The sequence below is a fragment of the Lissotriton vulgaris genome, chromosome 8 (assembly GCF_964263255.1).
Source record: "Lissotriton vulgaris chromosome 8, aLisVul1.2, whole genome shotgun sequence".
NCBI lineage: Eukaryota > Metazoa > Chordata > Amphibia > Caudata > Salamandridae > Lissotriton > Lissotriton vulgaris.
The window spans coordinates 500,300,131-500,313,968 of record NC_141696.1 but is presented as its reverse complement, the minus strand read 5'-3'; positions in this window follow the sequence as shown (position 1 = coordinate 500,313,968).

Genomic DNA, 13,838 nt, shown 5'->3' with positions numbered 1-13,838 from the left:
ATTACTCATAACATATTCTTTCCCAGTATAGGGGTCCTCGCATCCAAACAAATTGAACACATTTCTAGCTGCCACGGTGAAACAATGCCAGAGATTAGCATTCACAAATACAGAAGAGGTTTTGTAATGAAGATATCAGAATGAAAATAGAAGTGCAGAAAAACGTAGTGACTAGTGATGCGTTCACAGTGCAAATTACAACTACTGATTATTTCCATTCAGGTTGTGTAATTTTAAATCAGCAAACTTTGAGCCATGAGCTGGCATTTCTTCAGAAGAGTTCTGCTGGGTCTTCCTTTAGTCAGTTCTGGAGTTAGGCATGAAATAGTTGAGTTGTGAGAATTAGATCTGTTTTGGCGCAAGTTCCCATTGTGTACCCGAGGGCTCTTGTTTGTCAGAAAGTTCCAGAGAGAGAGAAAGTGTGTCCTTTCCTCCTGCCAAACTACTTATGTGTTGTATTATCCCCTTTGCATGGGCCAAGTCGATTTGTTTGAGAGTTAGCAATTTTGGGTCAGGCTTCCGATTGGATGCTAAAAGTAGTAAAAACTAAGGGTCAGATGTATGAAGCTGAAATGGGTTCGCAAACGCCAAAATTTGCAGAATTTCGTTGTTTGCGAACTCATTTGAGCAAAATGGTATGTATGTAGCAAATTTCAGTGCAAAATAAGGATTCGCAAATTTGCGATTCCTTATTTTGCGATTGCATTTAAGGAATCTCAAAATTTGCGATTCCTTAAATGCAATGTATGAACCCCCAAAAAATTGCTAATTGTCCTTAAGGAATCGCAAATTACCACCAACTTCAAGTTGGTGGTAATTTGCGAATTTCTTGAAAAATGCCCATTTTTGCATTTTTCAAAGTGCCAAGTGATGCACCTACATGCCCTTAGGGCATGTAGGTGCACCACATGTGCACCCATGCTTATTTCAGGGGTGCAACAGGGGGTCCTTTGGACACCCCTGCACTCTTGAAATTATTCTCAATTTGCGATTAGCAAATTGCGAATCGCAAATTGCGAATAATTTCACATTTATTCCTATGGGCCTCCTGGCCCATAGAAATGATTGGGAAATTATTCCTTAATTGCGATTAGCAATTTGCTAATCGCAATTAAGGAATTTTAGGAAATCGCTAAAAAATAGCGATTTTCTACATACATACTATTTTGCAATTCTCAAATAGCGAATCCTTAAAAATCGCTATTTGAGAATCTCAAAAGTGTATCTCAACACATCTGGCCCCAATTTCCTAACTCCAACACCAGCACTGAACCTTTACATAATGGAGTGCAACTTACACAAAGTGACTTTGACTGGTGCCTTCCGGTTTTCTTCTGTCACCCTCACCAGCAATTAGCATTGTGAAGCATGTTTTTAACTTTACAATATGCATTAATTGTATTTTTGTTAATCTAATTACAAAATATTCATAACTACTTATTCTTCATATTCCCAACACCTTCCAGAGCGAGATAATAATATCTTGGGATTTATACATGTCAGGGAACCCTTCAACATTTGTATAGGAAGCACATGAACAAACATGAACTTATGTTGGATTCTTTTGCTGATGGTTGATAACATTTATAGAAGTTATTTTATAAATATTTCTCACTTGTCTATATTATTTCATAGATCTTAAGAATAGTTTAATTATAAGTGTGGCGTGTAGTTACAGATCTGCTCACCTGGGCTCCTTGTTATAAACCTACCTATTATTTTCTATCAAATTGTACCTCAATGTAACCTGTGTTTCTCATGTAGCCAAGTTACACACACTGTGTGGGTGATAGTGAAATGGATCATTGTTTTGAAGAATCAGGACCTGATTTACAAAGGTAACTTACAGTTTTGAGTAAGTTTACAACTTTTTACTTATTCACAAAATCCAAGTGTAAATTACTAGGAAAACCAGTACAAAGTCCAGCACCACACCCCGTGAACCACTAGTACTGCAGCACCCTTCCATGCAAAATATTGGAGGTAGGGAACTAAAATAAAACCTCTTAGAAAATAATGTTAAAACAAATTATTTAAAATAGTAAAAACATTAACAGCTTAAATATTTTGTATCTTTTAAAATTAACATTAAAATATATTTATTTATATTATTTAAAAAATAAACCCCATTTGATAGGCAGAAACCTTCTTTTTAAATATTAATAAATCACCCCTATGTAGGCTTTGTAGCCCACATGTCAGGGTGCATGGCATCCATCAATCAATCAATCAATCAATCATAGCATTTGTAGAGCGCACTACCTACCCGTGAGGGTCTCAAGGCGCTGGGGGTGGGGGGCAGTGAGCTGCTACTGCTCAAAGAGCCAGGTCTTGAGGAGTCTTTTGAAGGTCAGCAGGTCCTGTGTCTGCCGTAGGTGGATGGGGAGGGTGTTCCAGATCTTGATGGCGAGGTGGGAGAGGGATCTGCCGCCGGAGGTCGCTCTTTGGAAGCGGAGGACAGTGGCGAGGGCATGGTCGGCGGAGTGGAGCATGTGGGTGGGGGAGTAGAAGCTGAGTCAGCTGTTGAGGTACGCTGGTCCGGTGTTGTGGAGTGCTTCGTGTGTGTGGGTGAGGAGCTTGAAGGTTATCCTCCTGTTGACGGGGAGCCAGTGCAGGTCTCTCAGGTGGGTGTGATGTGGCTGCGGCGAGCGATGTTGAGGATCAGACGTGTGGAGGCGTTCTGGATGCGTTGGAGCTGTTTCAGGAGTTTGGCCGAGGCTCCTGCGTAGAGGGCATTTCTGTAGTCCAGTCTGCTGCTGACGAGGACCTGGGTGACCGTCCTCCTCATTTCGGTGGGGATCCACTAGTAGATACTAGTAGATCCTACAGAGCATGCGGAGGAAGAGGCGGCGTTGACCTGCTTTGTCATGGAGAGGGTGGAGTCGAGGATGATCCCTAGGTTGCGTGCGTGGTCGGAGGGTGTTGGAGCTGTTCCTAGTGTGGTCGGTCACCAGGAGTCGTCCCAAGCCGAGGGGGTGGAACCGAGAAAGAGTACCTCCATCTTGTCCGAGTTGAGCTTCAGTCGGCTGTTTCTCATCCAGTCGGCAACGGCCTTCATTTCTTCGTGGAGGTTGGTTTGGGCAGTGTGGGGGTCCTTGGTGAGGGAGAGGATCAGCTGGGTGTCATCGGCGTAAGAGATGATGTTGAGGTCAGGCAGTCGGGCGACATGGGCGAGTGGAGCCATATAGATGGTGAACAGCGTTGGGCTGAGGGATAAGCCCTGTGGTATGCTGCAGATGATCTTGGTGGCTTCGGAGAGGAAGGTGGGGAGGCAGATGCTCTGGGTTCTACTGGAGAGGAAGGAGGTGGTCCAGTCCAGGGCCTTCTCTTGGATCCCGGCATCGTGGAGGCGTTTTCGTAGTGTGCGGTGGCAGACCGTGTCGAAAGCGGCTGACAGGTCCAGGAGAATGAGGGCCGCGGTTTTTCCGTTGTCTAGCAGGGTCCTGATGTCATCGGTGGTGGCGATGAGGGCAGTTTCGGTGCTGTGGTTGCTGCGGAATCCGGACTGGGATGGGTCCAGGATGCTGTTCTCCTCGAGGAAGCTGGTCATTTGTTTGTTGACAGCATTCTCGATGATCTTAGCCAGGAACCGGAGCAGTGAGATGGGTTGGAAGTTCTTGAGGTCCTTGGGGTCCGCCTTGGGTTTCTTGAGTAAGGCGTTGATCTCGGTGTGCTTCCAGCTCTCCGGGAAGATTGCTGTCTCAAAGGAGATGTTGATGGCTTTCCAGAGATGGGGTGCGATGGTGGTGCTGGCTTTATTGAAATGTGGTGTGGGCATGGGTCTGATGGGGATCCGGAGTAGACGGTGCTCATGATCTTGGTGGAGTTGTCGTCATTGATGTTGGTCCAGGAGAGAAGGCGGTTGGTGTGGGTGATGGTCATGGGTGCGGAGGTCACGGTGGTTGTGGTTTCAAAGCTGTTGTGGATGTCTGCGATCTTACAGCAGCCAGTAAGTCGCACAGGTCTTGCGAAGGTGAGATGTCGTTGGTGTTGGAGGTAGGGTTGGAGAGCTCCACTACGATGTTGAAGAGCTCTTTGCTGTAGTGTGCTTTGTTGTGTAGGCGGTCTTTGAAGGAGGCCCTTTTGGCGGATCTGATGAGGTAATGGTGTCTGTGGGTGGCGTTCTTGTGGGCTGCGTAGCTTTCTGGTGTTCGTTCACGGATCCAATTCTTCTCGAGCTTTCAGCAGGTTTGCTTGGAGGCCTGGAGGCACCATCTGGCTTTCTTCCTGGTGTGGTTGTTGGAGGGTTTCTTGAGTGGGCGAGGGTGTTGGCGTAGTCGTCGATCCATTGTCTGAGGTTGCGGGCGGCTGCGTCAGGGTCGGTCGGGTCTGTGGGTGGGCTCTGGGAGAGGGTGGTGGTTAGCTAGTCTTTGGTGACTTTGCTCCAGCAGCGGCGAGGCATCTTTTGGGTGCGGTGGTGCGTGGTGTGTTTCTGGAAGGTGAAGTGAATACAACGGTGGTCGATCCAGTGTAGTTCGGTGGTGTGTTTGAAGGAGACGTGGGGGCTTGCGGAGAAGATGGGGTCGAGCGTGTGGCCGGCAGAGTGGGTGGGTGTTGTGATGAGTTCCTGAGTCCGAGGTTAGCAAGGTTGTTGATCAGGGAGGAGGAGTTGGAGTCGTTGTTGTTCTTGAGGTGGAAGTTCAGGTCCCTGAAGAGGATGTAGTCCGTGGAGGCGAGGGCGTGTGTGCTGACGAAGTCAGCGATGGAGTCGCTGAACTGTGGTCGGGGTCCGGAGGGCCTGTAGACGAGGGTTCCTCTGAGGGTTGTGTTAGGGTTGGTGTGGATCTGGAAGTGCACGTGTTCAACAGTGCTGAGGATGTCATCTGTGTTGGTCACGACTTTGAGAGTGTTCCTGTGGATGATGGCGATTCCCCATCCTACTCCGTTGGTGCAGTCCCTACAGGTGATCTTGTAGCCTTCCGGGATAGCTATTGGCTATTGCGATGTCGGTGACAAGGAGGGCTTCAGCCAGGTCTCAGTCAGGAAGGCGACATCTGGGGCTTTGGAGTCAAGTAGGTCCCAGAGTTCAACAGCGTGTTTGCAGGCAGAGCGGGTGTTGAGAAGGATGCACCTGAGGTAGTTGGGTTCTTTGGTAGGATGGTTGGTGGGTCGGATGCTGGTATAGTTGCAGTTCCGGCAGGAGAGGGGCCCCTGGGTGCGCTTCGGGGCAGCCAGGCAGCAGGTGCGTGATGGTCCGTTGTTGAGAGCGTGGAGGGTGCTGGAGTCATAACGGAGACAGGCGTTGCGGTGCTCGTGGGGGCCAGGGGTTCTGGCGCTGGGCGTGGTCCAGGCGCGGACGGACGCAGACGGGCTTGACATTCAAACATAGGCCATCTAGGAATTTAAGGTTAGCATGTCTTTACAGTGACTATCATCCAAAAGCTATTTTTCACTGTAGGTAGGCTGGCTGGCCAATAGTGAGACACTGGGAAGAAATATTAAATATGAATTCTGCTATCTCATAGTAGGGAATAGCTACAGCCGCTATTTTTTTTGAAACATATTTTATTGAAGATTGTACACAATATGCAGGTCTCTGCGCTCCAAAGATAACTGCAGGACTTATAAGCTTCAAGCAATGAAACACAATCCAATTTTAAACGAAATGGTTAAGCAACAATTACTGGAGCAGGAAATAGACATTACCCCCCCCACCCCCTCCATATACCAACAGCCCCCTCCCCATCCCCCATTGCCCCCTCCCCCCCGTCGCATGGTCAACCTTCTTTGTTTTCACTTCTGTACAGCACAACCAAACCCAAGACGCAGAACTGTCTGTAGTGTCTCAGCCCACATCAACCAGGGGATCTTGGTCCGCCGGAGGCTCAAGCCATAGGCCCCTATATTCAGCCCACCATTTCCACATTTTGAAGTGTTTCCGAGGGCAGCCCCGGACACCTGCTCCTCCAGACCCATGCAAAAGTCCAGCCCCCTCTTCCATGCTACGGCCGTAGGGGCTCGAGTATCCTTCCAGGCTCTAGCCACATCCTGCTTAGCCAGGGTGAGGCCCAACAACAGCAGATGCCTTTTGTAGATGTTCCCTCCCACCCCTTCCAGTACATGAAGGAGGCCCAGCTGTGGTGTACGGGGGAGCTCCCACCCAAGCACTTCAGAGAGACAGTCCCAGACCCCTTTCCAAAACCTGGCCAACGCAGGACAGCTCCAAACCGTATGTAGGAACGTCCGAACCTCCCTTCCGCATCTCAGACAATCCGGGGAGTCTATCAGACCCACCCTCCAAAGCAGTTGCCTAGTGAAGCACAGCCTATTGATGTACTTGAATTGTATAAGCCGGAGACGCATGGATATAGCTGCACCCCGGGGCCCGGCCAATGCTACATCTGCCTCCTAGGAATCCCGTAGCTTCTGCAGCAAGGGGGAACAATGCGTGACCAGGGATTGATATATACGGAACATCTTTTTAGTCCCCAAATCTCCCATAAATACCTTTGCTTCTAGGGGACTAAACTCGGGGAGCGACTCCAATTCAACCAAATAGGGTGAAAGCGCATGCCGGAATTGAAGGTATTTGAAAAACTGGGTTCGGGCATAGCAAATTCCCGGCTTAAATCCTGAAAGGACTTCAGTGTCACCCCGCCAGTGCGTTCCGCAGCGTGGAAATACCAATGCTATCCTACCCCCCAAAGCCCTGAAGTGCAGCCAAGCCAGGAAGTCTACCATTGCGCCAAAGGGGCGTCTCGCCCGTCAGAGTATTCCACCATCCCATACACCGTAGGGCCTGCCTCCAAATTTGGAACACTAACTGCGTGCCAGGTGGTAGGGTCTGCCGTATCCACACCGCATGGAGGATAGTATGAAGCGAGTGAGCTCCCATCAACAGACGTTCCAGTGCATACTCAGGGTCCCTCCTATCCCCGTACCACCAGTCATTGAGGACAAGGAGATGAGACGCCTGATAGTAGGAGAGGACCCTGCGATGTATAAGGATAGCGACCCCCCTAAAGCCTCTCGTAAAGCCAGCATGAAACACCTGATGGTAACCGTACCGCTGTAAACAGGGCGCCTTTGTACCCAGCAGGTGCGTTTCTTGGAGCAGCAGTACATCCGCACCAGCCCTCTTTGCCTGTCGTAGATGTGCCCCCCTCTTAGTCTTATCTAGGCAGCCCCGCACATTCCAGCTCATGACCCAGAGAGAGCCCCCGGGCCTATGTGTCCTACTCTTGGTATCTGCCATCAGGGAACATCAAAGGGAAAAGTACCGCCATTGGGCCCAATCTGCACCCACACATTCATATTCCGAACACCTGTGCGACCATGCATCCCCTGCCCCCTCCAACAACCCCCCCCCCTCGAACTGCCATGCCATGAACATTTTCAGCGCTCCGTCCATCATCTCCTTGTGCTTGCTTTGTTCACCCTAAGGTGGCAGGGTATACCCAGACATGGATTCCTTTCTCAATTTGCCACTGGATTCAAGCTAACCTGGCTGATGAGGGCTTGTAGCCCAAAACCGGTCCCAGGATGCTTTTTTCCGGTCCAGGGAAGACATGGCTTGGCAGTTCGGGTTGAACTGTTCCCTTGAGGCACAGGGTCAAGACTGATTTGCATATAGATGTGTCTGGACTGGAGTGGCAAAGTGAGCTAAAGAACAATGATGGAGTCAACCCAGATCTGTGACTGCGGGTGAGTGTCTGAAAAGATTCAGTGCTCTGTCCATCATCGCCTTGTGTTTGCTTAGAACTAGGTCTTACCAGTACATTTGCTATGGCAGGTATACATTTAATAAAATGGGCATATAGCCTAATACATGTGGATGAGGGATTGCTCAGAGAACTATTTAAACATGATGTTGTATTAATTCTGCATAAGTTCAATTTCTTTACACTAAATTTTCAATTTGTACCAAAAAAATAGATTGTACCTTATCTCACTTATGGTCTTCTGGGTAGATGCGTCTGCATTTAAAACAGGCAATCCCATGGCTACGCTTTGCATTAGATATTGAACACTGTTATAGCCTGAAAACGTATGTATCATATATCAACAAAGTATCCTCTGATAACCTGTGGTAAGAAGCAGGATTATTTGTCCTTGTCACAAAAGTACTACTACAGTTGAGTATCCTTACTTCTAGATCTTAGCCAGGTATATGGGCTGACCAAGGAGGTGACCCTTTTAAATATCAGCTCTGCAGTTGTGGCAATCAAACTCATGTTATCTTTTTCTGACCAGCACTTGCTGAACCTCATAAGCAGTATTTGACACCCTTTTATTACAGATAAAATATAATTATTATGGATGAATTTCTGCACTTTATACCATTTCCTCCTACAGAATATGTGTCTTTTAATCTATTTACATTTTTAAAGAGTTTTTCAGTGATATTTTAATAGCCACACATATTGTATTTTTATTCTGTGTAATTATATGTTGGGATTGTTGATCTGTGATGGGGTTTAAATCAATATTGAATAAACTTGTACTTGAACTAAAAGTCCAATTTAATGGTGAAGTCAGATATTTAATAAATATTAAGGAAAGTAACTTTTAAAAAGTTACCTTAATCCTGCTTGAAACTCCTGAGGGCTAATTGTCAAATGCCACCTAGACAGTCCCTTTCTCTTGTCCTCCCAGTCAGGCATGCGCCAACCTCAGTGAGGGGAGAGCTACCTACAGAGCTAGTTTTGAGGGACCATATAAGATGGGTTGCTCATTACCCTGGCCACACCATTTCACTTTACGAGTCGCAAATTACAACAATTTGTGACTCGCAATTTTTTACAACCCACAAAATGGAATGTATAACAGTGTTTCACACACTGTTTGTGATTCCTAATGGGGTCGCAAATGGCCTGCCTCATCAATATTAATGAGGCAGGTCTCAATTTGCAAACCATTGGGAAGGGCCAGCACTCGCAGACCACCATGTCTGTGACAGCTTTTTCAATAAAGCAGTTTTTTTTTTAAAAATGCAGCATGTTTTTCTTAATGGAAAACGGGCTGCATTTAAAAAGAAACCGAAAACATTTCTGTTTCATTTTTTAGAAGCAGGCAGTGGTCCTGGGAAATATTTTTGCATCCATTCACAAAGGGGAAGGGGTCCCTTGGGGACCCCTTCCCGTTTGTGAGTTGCTTATTCCCTACTTGAAGTAGGCAGTAAACTGCAAAAGTGTTTTGCGACCGCAAATGTGACCGTAAAACAGTGGTACATACCATTCTGATTCGCTATTAGAAAGGGACACCCTTGGCACGCCCCTTCCTAACAGCAACAGACAAACACTATTTTGAAAGTCACCGACTTGCAAAAATAGCACTTGTACATACCAACACCCATTTTCGTGGTCGCAAATGGGCTGATTTCCCATTTGCAACTGCAAAAAAACGGTCGTACATCTGGCCCTATATGTGTTGGTTTTAGATAGAGCAAACCTGGCAGGAAAGCATTTGAGCAATGTGCATTGGAGATAGAATGCAGTAGGTAGGATAGACAGCAGGAGAGATTGGGCAGGGCAAGTGATGCAGAAGGAGACCAGAGGGTGAAGGAGGGTGTGCCGGTAAGAAAGGTGAAGGGAGGAAGAATAGGACTAGGGTGTGAAGGAACAGTGGGGCATATTACCAAGGGCCATTATCGCCGCATTAGCTGGACTTTTTCCCGCTAATGCGGCGATAATTTCATCGCCCTATTACCAAGCTGTCGCTAACACCAGTTAGCGACAGCTTGTAGGTGATAGCGGGCATTTAGGGGCCCACTTTGCATGTCAGCGATAATTATTGCTAATGACATGCAAAGTGGGCGTGCCAAGATGTTAGCGACTGAAAACAGTCGCTAACATCGCTAGCTCCGATTACCAACTTTTGGAAATATTTGCGCTAAGCGCGAATATCTCCAAAAGCTAACGCCTGCCCTGAGCAGTTCTTAGCCATGTTATCCAATGGTAGTGGATAACATGGCTAAGAGCATTAGCTTGATAATGCATGAATATCGCGGACTTTTCAACAATATTCATGCATTTCGGCCGATTTTTATCGCTTAGGAGATAAACCTTGATAATAGCAAGGCTCCTAAGCGATAAAAATCAGCGAAGCACGGCGATAAAATTATTGCCGCTAACAAAGCATAGCGATAATTATCGCTTATGCTTGGTAATATGCCCCAGTGTGACAGTGCAGCATTATTCGAGTGGTCGGTTACTGGAAAATTAAGTATCAAAGTGTGGCTTGAAGAGTTGTCTATTTTCCATACATGTTGTTGCAAAAATGGTTCTAAAAACCTAAATAATTTGCTAAGTCCATTTAGCTGTAAAGGTACTTCGGGTAAGGGGCTGACTTAATTTGGGCATGTCAGCGTTCATTTAGATAATACACTTTATAGTGTATTTCCACATCCGATCCAATTAAAGTTCACCATAATTACAGTGAATTTCTTTACTATGAACAATACCATACAGTGATGCGAACATTCTGGAAGTGCATTCCAGTACAACTTTCTAACATATGCAAACTGTTCCCGGTTTACTGGGCTTGCACATTTCAATTAATTGTGGATTATGTTTACATGGGAAGCCTGAGATGAATAATACATCTAATTAGCAAGACAAGACAGGCCTTCTGGGGAACACTGACAGACCACGATCTTCCTGGCAGCCCTTTAAATTGCAGTCTCTAAAGATTAGTAATAGGATATGTAACACAAGAAAAGCGCAAGAGTTGCTGGCTGAAGGACTCAAACGTCTGGCGAAGTGAATTAAATTATGTTATAATTAATCCAAGGCTGTAACTGGCAGGCAGCATTGCAAGTCAGGTTCATTTGTCATTGTGATGCTCATATAATTTTATTCATTTTCACAACTTTAAAAAGAATTGTTGGAGCAATATATGGGCTGACGTGCCCACTTGTTAAAGAACACACGAATGAGAATGTTATGTGGAGTGGACAGCAGCTATTAAACATTTCCTGGGTACAGTGTTATGGTTGCTCGATCAGCGCACTGTTACCAGTACTTGTCAAATATTGAACTGCTGTTTTTGAGCCAGCATTTACATGCATAAACACAGACAATAGTCACTTTGTTCCAGTACAACAGATCAAACACCAAGGGCAGTCAGGCAACCCCTTGTAACAGGCATAGCTGCTGTCTTTAGAAATAACAGGAGCCAGGTACTACTGCCTGCTCACTGAATTGCTAGGTGCTTGCCCTATAAACTCTGGTTTTCAGAGGGGATCACAGATGAGCAATGAAGACTTTATCTAGAAGGAGGGTGTGGGGTAGAGCATCTAGGGCCATATTATCAAGAAAGGGCGATACATTATCGCTGCTTTTATCGAAAGGAAACTAACGCTAAAGCGGCGATAATGGGCTTGATAATACGCCCTTGTGAATTCCCATAGAAGCCCAGGTTACAGAACAAAAACACCTCCCCCTAGAAGGCAGCCACTTTCCGGCAAGGCAGTCTCATCCTCTTTCTCAATTCAACTAAATTGACATGGTCAGTGGCCATGGGGCCGCCCGACCTGTTTCTATAGCAATGTGGAGCTGGAAACAAGTGGGGTGGATCCAATAGTGGAGAATTTGGGCTTGTGCACAGAGGGCATTAATAGCATGTCAGCTGCTCCAAAACCCCCCTGGGTAAGCGGTAAGGTGAGGAGATCCCACAACATTTGTGGTTGTTTGGCTGTCCAGAAAAGATCAACTAGGGCAGTCATTAAGTGCCTGACAAACCTCATCGTGTGAGGAATAGCTATGTTGAGAAAGAGGTAGATGCCCTTAGGCAGGACAACCAGGGACAGGGGAAACTCGGTCCACAATGTAAGTCTATCTTCCAATCATGCAACATCTCTGCTATAATTGGCACGCCAAAGTTCCTCAGGATTCCGACTTAGCTAATGTTCAAGTACCTCATTGGGTCAGCTGTCCATTTTAAAGAGTATTCCGAAGGGAATGTTGTTGTGCCTCCTGTAAGAGGGAATATGACAGATTTGGACCAATTAATCATTACACCAGAATAACTGCCAAAACGCACCATTTCCCACCTCATGGAGTCAAGGCTGACCTGTGGGTTGCAAACATACAGGGTGATATAATCTGCCTACAGCAAGACTATCAGACCCCTAGTTGTGAAGCCAATACCCCTATTTGAATGATGTTTTCTGAGTCTGGCAAGCCAGTGGCTCCATTGCAAAAAGGATGGGCTATAGCGGGAAACTATATTGTGTACCGCGTGAGATCTGAACGGGTTCTGACAGAAGCCCATTCAGCCATATTCGTGTGGTAGGAAGAATGTAGGGGTGCTGAGTGTGTCAAATGTAATGCGGACGGAATTAAAGGTGGGCAAGCAACAGAAAAAGGTATGGTCAGTCCAGGGTATCGAAAGCCTTAGTGGCACTGAGCAGTGCAGCTATTGCTGTGACTGCATGGGGCTGCTTTACACAAACATGGTGCAGAGGTTTCGGGCAATTGAATGACCTGGAAGGAGGCTATATTGATCAGGTTAAAGTATGTGTAGCAAAAGAGGCAGTAATCTATTTGTCAGAATCTTAGCAAAGATTTTAGTATCTACATTTATCTAAGAGAGGGGTCTATAAGAATAACACTGAAGCCGACGGGCCAGGTTTGAGAAGCGTTACAATAACTGCTTCTATGAGTGAGGATGGCAAGAAGCCTGTCTCCAGAGAGTCCTCAAACATTTCTAAAATATGCTGCACTAGCATGGAGGCAAATTCCTTGCAGAAGGTGGCGATAATGCAGTCTAACCCAGGGGCCCTGTCTCCAGAGAGGTTTTGAATAACAAACTTTCTACTTAATCGTTATGGGGAGTCCAAGTAGGATTGATGAGTCCGGTCCAGCCACAACAGCTGGATAGGGTCAATATGCAAGGAAACTTTGAACAGGCCTAGGACAGGGGTGGCAGGGTCTAATCTGGAAAAGAAAGAGGACATCACATGTAGCAGTTCTAAGGGGGATGACACAAGGTTGTATTCTTCATCCAGTAGTTCAATAATATAGGAGGACTCCCGTGGTGAGCGGAGCAGTCCAGTGAGTATCTGGCCCTGGTGATTACCCTCCCCATAGAGACAGGTCTGCATGTCTTGGTGTAAGAAGGAGGTCTCCGTGGTAGACACCTCCATAAATGTGGTTATTGTGCTATGAATGGAGGCCAACAAGGCATCATCCAGAGAATGTAAGTATGCTGTTTACAGGACCTGGATGTCGCTCTCAAGATGCGTCAGTCCCCTCGGTTAAGTTTAAGCACACCTGATTGCTTCACAATGCAGGCCCCTTGTAGAACTACCTGGAAAGCCTCCCAAAGTAGGAAGGCCGACTGCACCAAGCCCTCATCATGTGCAAAGTATTCCACTGTCTCACAGAATATCGTGTCTTGTAATGCGCCTGGGGGCAAGCACCAGATAAAGACGCAAGGAGCCACCTGTGGAATCAGCAATTCCAGATTGACTGGGACGTGATCTGAGAGGGCAAAACAAAAGGGGATGATGGACGGAGCGTTTGAGCAAATCAAACACTCACCCCCAGTCAACTGATCTGGGTTTAATCCATCACCATTCTTTAGCTCACTCAGTCACCCCAGTTCAGACATGGCCATATGCAAATCAGTCTGACCCTATGCCTCATGGGAAAAGTCCAGCCCGAACTGCCAAGCCATGTCTTCCCTGGGCCGGAAACAAGCATCCTGGGACCGGTTTCGGATTCATAATCCTCATCAGCCAGGCTATCTTGAATCCAGTGGCCAAGTGAGCAAGGAACTCACGTCTGAGCATACCCTGCCAACTTAGGGCGAACAAAGCAATACAAAAGGGGATGATGGACGGAGCGTTTGAGCAAATCAAACACTCACCCCCAGTCAACTGATCTGGGTTTAAT